Source organism: Coenobita brevimanus, chromosome 77 (genome assembly GCF_032717465.1).
Source record: "Coenobita brevimanus isolate Jiangsu-jjx chromosome 77, ASM3271746v2, whole genome shotgun sequence".
Lineage (NCBI taxonomy): Eukaryota > Metazoa > Arthropoda > Malacostraca > Decapoda > Coenobitidae > Coenobita > Coenobita brevimanus.
In genome coordinates this window covers 13,234,089-13,243,923 of record NC_137030.1, presented here as the reverse complement: position 1 = coordinate 13,243,923, position 9,835 = coordinate 13,234,089, and the positions used below count along the sequence as shown (strand labels likewise).

General features: G+C 40.8%; 1 long non-coding RNA gene across 1 annotated transcript; it reads right to left on the bottom strand.

The window, feature by feature from the left end:
* Window positions 1–929: 929 nt before the first annotated feature.
* LOC145408473 (uncharacterized) lies at window positions 930–4,445 on the bottom strand. The gene is made up of 3 exons (XR_013898928.1): window positions 4,398–4,445; window positions 3,035–3,078; window positions 930–1,236 (listed from the first exon to the last, which is right to left on the bottom strand). It is a non-coding gene; the product is annotated as an uncharacterized LOC145408473 (long non-coding RNA).
* Between the last annotated feature and the right edge of the window lie 5,390 nt (window positions 4,446–9,835).

The following is a 9,835-nucleotide window of genomic DNA, read 5'->3' as shown; positions in this document are numbered from 1 at the left end:
TTCGACAGGTGCCACTTGCTTGAATATTGGGAAAGGTGAAGAATCGTTGTGTTTTCATTGCTTACCTTGATTCTTTTTTTTCAGGTTCAAAGTGATGAACCCATGTCTCATCCTGGGACACAAATCTCCGGAAGAAACTGGCTGCTTCGGTCTGGAAACGAACCAAAAGTGTCCTGGGAGTTTCCAAACTGGTCATTTTCTGGTCTGGTGTCAACATTCTGGGAAGCCATTGTGCAAACAGCTTGTTCATACTTAAGATGTTAGTCAAAACAGTGTGCACTAAGCCCCCACTAATGCCTATGGTGTCGGTTGCTTGTTGCACAGACAAACATCTGCCATTTAAGACCATGAGGTGATTAGTCTCCACTTGATCGTCCGTAGTTGATGATTTTGGGCGTGGGTCATCGCTCTCCCTGCCCTGCTTGAAGTCAGCAGTCCACTTCTTTACGGTGGATTAACAAGGAAAGTCCACATCAGGTGTACTGACCATGTCTTGATGAAGTTCCCGGGGAGGGTTATACTCTTTTTTTCCATAAACCTTATCACAGCACAGGCTTCTCTCTTGTCCATTTTGAGGTTTGCTGTTACCTGTCGATTTTCAAAGGGCCTCATCTGCAAACTAAAAACGAGTATAATTTCCATGAATAAGAAAAACATGTCATACTCATGTGATTGTCTTAAGATTAATCTTTATCAACTTTTATCAATAATTGTTTTTCAGTTATTTCCATTTCCACCAAAATGGATATGATTTATTTTTTCTGGGCAAGGGAGACAATAAAACTTTATTTTGTTTAAGTAACTTTATTTTTTCCCATCTCCTTGAATCAAAACACAGAATTTACAGTAAAAGATGGGGTCAAAAGCCTCCTCAAAGGGGGTTTGGCCCCACCCATGGGATTAAAAGTCCCCCCCCCCTTTTTTTTTTTTCTAATTCGGAATTTCACCAATGGATCCATAGTTCACACGCAACACAAACAGGGAGTACATAAGTGCTTCTAAATATAACAGCCCCATATCGATGACATGAATAGTTTCGATACCATGTACACTTTCTCGTAGGCGGGTCATCATACCCCACCTCAATAAACAATTATGCACTCCTTGCCACATCCATACACCAGACAGCATCGGGACCCGGGTAGTTTGTAGGAACACTCACGGTCGCTGTGGCACTGGTCGTGGTAATGGATGCACACGCGTCCAAAGGATTTAGGGTGGGGGCACCAAGGATACCTGAGGAGAGGAAATGTATTCAGAAATTGGCCTGCAGAGAACATCCTCCTCTTCCTCCTCCTCCTATTCCTCCTCCTCCTTCTCTTCCTTCTCCTCCTCCTCCTCCTCCTATTCCTCCTCCTCCTTCTCTTCCTTCTCCTCCTCCTCCTCCTCGTCATCATCATCATCATCATCATCCAGACCTTTCCCACCCCTGAGCTGGGAGAGGTAGAGTTTAGAGAGACAGAGAGAACAAAAATCGATAAAATTACATAATAATCAATGTGTGCCCATTAACAACACTCCCATCCACTCACTATTCAAGCCCACGGAATCCTGGCTCCATAAACGCTTTTAAATAATCTCCTTAAAGCATTCAAAAATTACAGCAAACATTAGAACACTCCTGATGGCATTAAGTAACTGTGTATTTTAAGATCCTTAGATCCGGGATGATTGGCACTAGCATTAATATAGGCGACATTGTAGCCTAGCCCTGGACCCCTGCGCTTGTGATTGGGACAAAAGAGGATTGGATGAGAGAGAGAGAGAGAGAGAGAGAGAGAGAGAGAGAGAGAGGCTACATACATACGTAAGTACATGCATACTCGTAGATATATACATATATACTCGTAGATGCATACATACATGCATACATAGTCGTAGATAAATACATACATACATACATACTCCAAGACACATACATACATACATATATACATACTCGTCGATACACACATACATACATAAGGTATATAGGTACATACATAAACAGACAACCAGACACACATATTGAGACAGATTAAAGCCGCCTGACATCCCAGCAGTGACATCCCGCCAAAAGCCCTCAACTCACACTTATACATCGTGCAATAATGTATAGTTCCGGTCAGCAGTTCTTTGACATTCCGAAAATGCATCAGAATCAAAATCTTCCTACTTAACCAGCAATATTCAAGCGAGATGAAATGGTTGGAATCTTGCTTTGTTAGTTCTGAACCCCTATGTGTAAAACTTGGGAGATCATCTTGTTGGAGGGAACGAAGGGAGCGAAAACAATAATAAAGAGGGTAGGTTTCGGCTGTACCACTCACATCACCCAAAAGATACTATTTCTAACACTGTGAAAACTACAGAGAATATATGTATATCTTTGAAAAGATTGTGAAAAGTAATACTAGTTATTTAAGTGACATTTCTGACGATTCGCCACCCCCCTCTCCCCCAAAAATCAAGTTCAACACCAAACATCAAAAGTGGATTATTTCAGATGCTACTAAAGCTACAGTAGACCTACCCACATCATTGGAAAGCTTATGGGAAAAAGAAGAAATAAAAAAAATAAAAAAATAAAAACAGGCGTTACTTAAGTGAAATTTTCAAAAATCAACTAGTGGGTTGGCGGAGGGTTAGTGCCCCTTCCCGTAAAGCAACTAAAAGACAAATGGCCACCCCTTATGGGATTATGGCGTCTGGCTATAGATAGATAGATATACTTTTGACGAAAGCCAACATGCGCAGATCTCAGCCTCAAAAGGTAGTTATCTCGGAAGTTATCAAAGCTACAGCGGATCCACGCGCTTCGTTGGAAAGCGTATGGAAAATTATTGGATGTTCCTAGAGTGGTTTTGCTGAGCTGAAAAGGAGTGATAGATCATTGTCGTATGAAAACAAACAGACTATAGCTATATGACTGAAGACAAGTACATGTATAAGCAATCTCATACACAACTTAGGCTCAAGAATGTTTATAGATACTACTGAAGGACATTTAAGTTGTGGTAAGGTGTTTGTTCCTGCTGACGACTGACTGACTTACGGGGGGCCGTAGATGGGTGACGGACGACCCGCCTCGGCCATGCCCTGCAAGGAGAGAGGGAACACATTAATACCGCTGTTTGAACAGTGGACAGATAGGAGAATAACAACATGAAGTAAATAAATGAATATATAAATAAATAAATACAACACAACCACCACCACTGCCACCACGACTACCAACACCAACTACTATACTACTGTTACCACCACTACCACTACTGTACTACTACTACTATTACTACTACTACTACAATAATAATAATAATAATAATAATAATAATAATGGTAATAATGATGATGATGATGATGATGATGATGATAATAATAATAATAATAATAATAATAATAATAATAATAATAATAATAATAATAATAATAATAATAATAATAATAATAATAATAATAATAATAATAATAATAATAATAATAATAATAATAACAGTCCAAATTCAGTCCAATGACGTACTTTTAGTGATGATTTTGCTCCATCTATCCATCATCCAGTCCTATGTTGCCCCATGAGGAGCGTAGGAGCCCGGGGCTAGGCAAGTTGGTCCTGACATTTAAGATGAGAGCGACCAGCCTCACTCATCCTTGAGTGGCATGAGGTGAGCAATAAATCCCAACCACCCCTTAGATATACACCTTCACCAGCTCAATCCGATTGGAGCGCCTTCATTCAACTTAAGAAGGACCCTTATTGGTGAAGACCTGAAGGTGTTGATGTAGGCTGCATCTGACCCCCCTTCGAGGGAGAAAAGTCTTTTATAAGCTGAATTAAACCATCCGACACCACGAGCGTCAGTAAGAAGAATGAACACACCAACACCAAGAGGAAAAATCTCCGTCTGTGTATCATCCAGTCCTATATTACCCCATAAGCATAGTGCCCGGGACTAAGCTACTTATTCCCGACATTGAATATGAGGGTGACCAGTTACCAAACCCTGAGCGGCATTATATGAGCAATAAGCCCCAAAACCTTTCTCGGATGTAAACCCTTTTGGGTCACATTTGGTTGGAGCACCTTAACTTACTAGACCACCAGGCTTCCATTGGGTTGTGTGGTTACCAGAAAACATTTGATTTGTTACTCGGTGTGCAGTCTCCTCAATGCAGCTCCACATCAGCTGAATACAAAGGTACAAAGGAATACAAAGGAAAGCAAACAGTAACAAAGCTGTTGGCCGTGTCGTGGCTCTTTGGTTTAGGGAAGGTTGTAACTAACAAGTCTAAGCTTCCAGTTAATGACAATGATAGATATGTATGAAGGACAGTGGGCGTCCCCACATACCAGAAACCAAGGAGAGAGAGAGAGAGAGAGAGAGAGAGAAAGATCGCACTTAAATTCTCCAACTCACCAAGATGAATGCAATAAGGATGAGAATAAGCAGAGGTCTCATGCTGGCGGTGGACGTGGAGTGTGTGCGTGGAGCAGGACTGAGGGGGTTAATATAGCCTGTTTGTGGTGGAGGGGGTGGAGGGGGAGAGTGGAAGGGAGAGGAACAGGGAGGAGAGGCATGGAGTGAAGGAGGAAAAGAGAGAGAGGGACTGAGGGAGGAGGGGGAGAGTGGAGAACAAGAAAGGGATGGAGGCGGGGGATGGAGGAGTGGTGGGTAGAGTGGAGGAGAGGATATGGAGAGGGATGGAGGGGTGGAGGGAACGGAGAAGGGAGAATGGGACTGGGGAAAAAATTAAGGAGAGATGAAGGGAGGAGGAAGAGAGTGACTGAGGGAGAAGGAGTTGAGTGAGTGAGGTATGAAAGGGAAAGAAGTGAGAGGGATAGAGAAGAAGGGAAGATGGGACAAAGGAATACAAAGGAAAGCAAACAGCAACAGACCTGTTGGTACTTTCATGGCTGTTTGGTATAGTGAAGGCTGCAACTAATGAAAGTGTTCTACCAGATAAAGACAAAGATAGACAAGCAGGATGGCTACCCCCACAGCAACCAAACCCTCCAGCCGAGGACAGCAGGAAATAGTGAGAAGGATCACCATGCAGCATAGACAAACTGTCGTGGAAATGTCATAGGAGAGAGGGAAAAGAAATTTTAATCTAAATTATCTACCTGAGAAGGAAGTCAACAGTATTTATCAGAGTTGTTCTGCGAGTTACATCATACGAGCTCGGAATATATACATACATATATATATATATATATATATATATATATATATATATATATATATATACATACATATATATATATATATATATATATATATAATTCAAGAGTAAACATATTAAAGCTTGGGGTTAGAAGACATACTCATCCAAACGACCTTTAAAGGTTAATACTGTATCACAGTTTACTACACTGGAAGGCAATTTGTTCCATATATTTACAACTCTGTTAAAGAAGAAATGCTTAGCTCCATGCGACTGGAATCGTTTGCCAATTATTTTATGCCCTTTGCCTCTAGTATAATTCGAGTGATCAACTGTGAAGTATTTATCAACAGCCATGTTATGGTGTCCTTTGAAAATTTTAAATACTTCAATTAAATCTCTTCGTAATTTGCGTTTCGTTAGGCTAAAGAGATTCACAGCTTCAAAACGTTCCTCGTATGGTTTGTTTCTCAATCTGGGTATCATTTTAATCACTCTTTGTCGCACTCTTTCAAGTTTCCCTGCATGTTTTTCGTCATAAGGCGACAGGAACTGGACACAATACTCAGGGTGTGGGCGAACTAGAGAATTAAATAAGGTTAGGATGAAATTATCTGATTTATATTCGAAAGTTCTACCAATGAATCCGATTAATTTATCGGCTTTCTTAACAGCCTCCTTACACTGTTTCCTTGGTTTAAGATCATTTGTTATTATAATTCCTATATCTTTTTCGTGAGTGATATTATCTAGTGGAATACTGTTCATGGTGTAACAGGCTTCTCCATTTCTTTTCCAATGTTTAGCACTGTGCATTTGCACAAATATTAAAGTCCATCTGCCAAGGTTTGGGCCTAATTAAACCGTCGATCGAGGTCACTCTCTATTGTCTGCCTCCGTAAAGATGTGTCAATTACCGATCCACCCGAGCACATTGCCTATGAACCTATGCGCATTCACATTCAGAAGTAGTCTTTTATTGGGAATTTTATCAAATGCTTTTTGAAAATCGAAATATACAATGTCAACAGACCTGGTCTCATATACACTGAATATTTCAAAGAAGACCAAGGGCAAAAGAATGGATGGAGAGGAAATGGAAGAGAAGAAAGAGGGAGAAATGAAGGTGAGGCTGGGGACATTGAAAGGAAGGAAGGGAGGACAAAAGAGGGAGAGAGAGAGAGAGAGAGAGAGAGAGAGAGAGAGAGAGAGAGAGAGAGAGAGAGAGAGAGAGAAGGTGTGAGAGGAAGTCGATGAGAAGGGGAGGGAGGGGGGAGGAAGAGGAGGGGGACTGGGAGGGAAAGTGAGGGAGGAAGCTGAGTGTAAGGGTAAAAGTGGAGATGAGAGAGAGAGAGAGAGAGAGAGAGAGAGAGAGAGAGAGAGAGAGAAGTAGGAAAAGTTTTACGAATTCCCCCTTCGAGCCTGCTGACAAATACATGGGGAGGGAGATGAGGGGAGGGAGGGAAGTGGAGGGCTAGAGCTGTAAAGTGAGGGAGGGAGGGAGGGAAAGGAAAATAGGATGTATAGGGAGTGAGAGGTGGATTTCAAAGGTGGTGGGAAGTGGCCTGGAGGGAAAGTGAGAGAGGGGGAGTGAAAATAATGAAGGGGATAAATAGATAGTGGGGGGAAGGGGAAGGGAGAGTTGTGGATGGAGCGGGAGTGGAAGGGGGAGAGGGAGAGAGAGAGAGAGGTAGGGGGAGGAAGACAGTGGGAAGGGGAGGAAGGGGAAGCAGAGGAAGAAGGAAAGGAATGGGGAGCGCAGGGGAAGTGAAGAACAAGGAAACAGGAGAAAGGCTTGAAGGGGAAGATGGAGTGTGGAAGAGGGAGTGGGGAATGATAGAGGGGGAGAAAAGGGAAGGAGGAGGAAAGGAGAAGGGAAGGGGCAGGGGGAGGGGGAAGGGGAGGGTGAGGGGGCAGGAGGAGGTGGCAATGATACACCAAGGCTTTTGTTCTCGTAACTCCAAAGCACTTCCAAACAGTTCTTTCTTACTAGTGCATTTTCCACATATGACACACCTTGACTCATTCACCGAGGCCACTTACGGCATTTTCCACATTATTCTTGCAACCATCAGATGATTTTATTCAGCCTGAGAAACACCCCTTGCATTGAAAGAGGTAATAAAGGATTTAATCAAACCCCTCAGGTGAAAATTGTATCCAAAGTTGAATAAAATCGTCTGGAGAGAGCAAGAATAAATCAGTACACTATGCCATCTAATTCAGGGGTTTAGTATTATCTTGTATGTTTGTTTATGTAGACTGTGTTGATATTACTCCTTCGGTAGTGGTCTGCTGTCCTGGTGACCGCGACTTCGATTCCCGGCTGAGACAGGGAACAGTTTAATTAGTTGAATTTCGTTAAAACATAGTTTACTGATCTACCGTTAGACCCACCGAGAAGTAAAAACACCCCCACTAATACCAATACACCAGTCCTGTATGAGACAGCCCTGGCATTTATTCAATAAGGACGGCAGGTATTAACGCCAAAGTAGTGATACAGCAGAAATAAATACCGGTAGGGATGACATGACGTGCAAAGAAAGGTGGTTACAGACTGGGTAAAGTAGTAGTTGACAGGATGCGTCGCGAGGCATTACGAGTGTATATAAATCATGCCATAGTCTGAATCTGTGGGTCTTAGCTCCTTCATTTTTTATTACTCCACTTTCCTTATCAGGTTGCTTTACTCTGAGTATGCCAAGAAACCATTTACACCATATAAAAAACTCATATGTGTTACCTATGTGTCAGCAAGTGGGTTGGTGGTGGGTTAGTGGCCCTCCTCGTAAACAACTAACTCAAAGACAAACGACCACCCCTTCAGGGATTATGGCGTGTAGTTATAGATAGATAGATAGATAGATAGATAGACAGACAGACAATTCTTTATTTCATAAAAAGCTGAAAACACAACTTTTTACATATACAGTTCGTAAATTTATACATCCTCAGTGGTGCACTAACCTAGGCAACATGTACAGGTTTAATATACAACACATATGGTTTAGTGGGTAATAAAGGTGCTCCAATCGGATTGAGCCGGTGAAGGTTTATATCCAAGGGATGGTTGGGGTTTATTGCTCACGTAATGCCACTCAGGGATGAGTGAGGCTGGTCACTGTCATCTTAAATGCCAGGACCAACTTTCCTAGCCCCGGGCTCCTACGCTCCTCATGGGGCAACGTAGGATTGGATGATGGATGGATGGATGGATATATACTACACATACAAAAAAGTAAGTATATGCTGTTCCTAATTACCCTGATACTACCTGATAGTAATTTCATGGTTCTTAAAAAACATAATTCTAGATTTATAAGCATCAAAATCATCATCACGTAAACACTTAACATCATATAATGTTAATAATATGTTCCTTACTTCTCTTACCAGAAACAATTCATCATATGTGTTCACCAAACTTCAGTTACAAAATACACAAGGTTTCTTAAGAACTTTATATGCAAATCGTATCTTATGCTAATTAATTAAACGGTGAAAAGTCCAAAGTCTGCCATTCCACATGCTTTATGGTTGCTTTCCCTGTAGTCTAATTTCAATATGTGGCACGTTGTATCACAAAACAATAATTCTGAGCCATATACTGTATGCTAAGACAACAACTTTCAAACAATTGTCAAACTCTACAATGAACACTAGATAATTTTCTTAAAATACAGTTAAATTAGTTATAAGATTTATTCTTACAGTTAAGATGATTGTCCAGAATAACTAAATACTTACATTCCTTGACAATAACTAGTATTTGGTCACACAGTCATACATCGTTCCCAGAACCTTTCATTTTCACCTTTAAAATACATACATAGCAACTTGGTGACATAAGCCTCAGTATCTGTATCCTTGGTTTCCCTCTTTAATACATTCTGTGGCAATTATAGCCTGTTGCAGAAGGAGCTAGAATGACTATATCGTCTGCGTAATCAATTATATTACTCATCTTATTACCAGTTGCACATCCTATCTTAGAATTTGACACATTTTCAATGAGCTTATCAACGTACACATTAGAGCGCAATGGTGCTCAGATTCCACCCTGACGTACTTCATTCATGATTTTCCAAGGTTCAGATCTTGCATCCTTATGCCTGGTTACAACCATTTTATTTCTGTACAGATAGAATAACACATTATCGTAGGAAAGAGGGATACCAACATCTAAAAGCTGACAAAAAAGTTAGAATGGTTGACTTCATCAAAGGCCTTAAAATCAGTAAAAGTAACATATACATTTGAGTCTGAAAATCTGTATTTTTAAAACTGCTTCCTTTAAAACCAAACATAATATGGAGATAAAGAGATAGATAGACTAAGATGACACATTATTATAGTTTATATAAACCTGTTATCTCCAGACGATTTTACTCAGATTAGAGGATCATAATGATAGTGAAGGATTTAATGATAACATGTATAATAACCTCTCTAGTTCAAAAAATATATTTCAAGGTGAATAAAACTGTATGGAAATAGGAAGAATAAAATAAATGCGTCACCGAACTGAAGAGGTTAAATTCAGCCCGTGATCCAAGTGCAGTGAGTCAGTAGGGATCTCCAGTGACTACACAGTTTAATTCTGTGTAGGAGTGAATTTTTTGAACCGGAAGAGTCAGATCCATTCTTTATCAATCGCATGAATACGAAAGGTAAGTGAAAATGTTTG